Source organism: Strongylocentrotus purpuratus, unplaced genomic scaffold (genome assembly GCF_000002235.5).
Source record: "Strongylocentrotus purpuratus isolate Spur 01 unplaced genomic scaffold, Spur_5.0 spur5_scaffold_21, whole genome shotgun sequence".
Classification (NCBI taxonomy): domain Eukaryota; kingdom Metazoa; phylum Echinodermata; class Echinoidea; order Camarodonta; family Strongylocentrotidae; genus Strongylocentrotus; species Strongylocentrotus purpuratus.
The window spans coordinates 42,048,542-42,049,583 of NW_022145607.1; positions in this window are offsets into that span (position 1 = coordinate 42,048,542).

Here is a 1,042-nt window from a genome sequence, read left to right on the forward strand (position 1 = left end):
GTTGCCTCTAATGTACCAATAATAATGACTGTATCATCTGTTAAGATCCTTCAATCTTTTTACCAAGTTTAGAATGGACGAGATCCGGGGAAAAGGGATTGGGGAGGGGGTCAATTTACCCCCCCCCCCTTGCACACGTACACATCGGTAAACATGTGCTTTATAGACAAATGATGCCTCATATTGTTTTTGCAGGAAATGTTGGCGGAAATTGTGAACAACTCTAACAAACATCAGAAAAACAAGTTAATTTTCTTAAGTTTCTTTTTAGTTACTTCTGACTTTGCAAACACATACACTGGTAGACACTGAATCTGTGAAAAATATGTTTAGATTCATGTTTGGGCTATGAATGTGAGCTATAACCAAATTTGTATCATGTAGACCACTACATTCTTTAAAAAACAATTATTCACGGCTAACAAAAATAACAAACAACCAAATTTGCGTTTATGTCGTGGCTTTATTAACATTTTGAGATGGACGCTTATTTTGCACATTTTGATTTTCTGGGTGTCATAACAAAATAACCCAGATATATTGAATCATAAAAAATGCTTACAAATGCAATGCTAGGCCCCCCGCCTATGAAATCGAGTGATGCCTAGGCTAAACTTATATACATTAAGTCATTATATCAGCCCCCCGCCTATAAAATCGAGTGATGCCTAAAGTTATGCTAGGCCCCCCGCCTATGAAATCGAGTGATGCCTAGGCTAAACTTATATACATTAAGTCATTATATCAGCCCCCCGCCTATAAAATCGAGTGATGCCTAAAGTTATAGAATATAGATGTATATATATACCAGCCTCTCCGCCTGTAAGATCGGATGATGCCTAAGATTAAAGCGTGACACTCTGAGTTTGAAAATGTGTAGGTACAACTAGGTCCCCCCGCATTCAAATCGAATGGGGGCCGGAAAACTAAGAATTGACATGCGAACAAATTCGACTGAATATACATTGGCAACCCCCTCGCATGTAAAAATTGAGTGGGGTCGAAAATTATCGGATGACAATTATTGATCAATAAACTTATC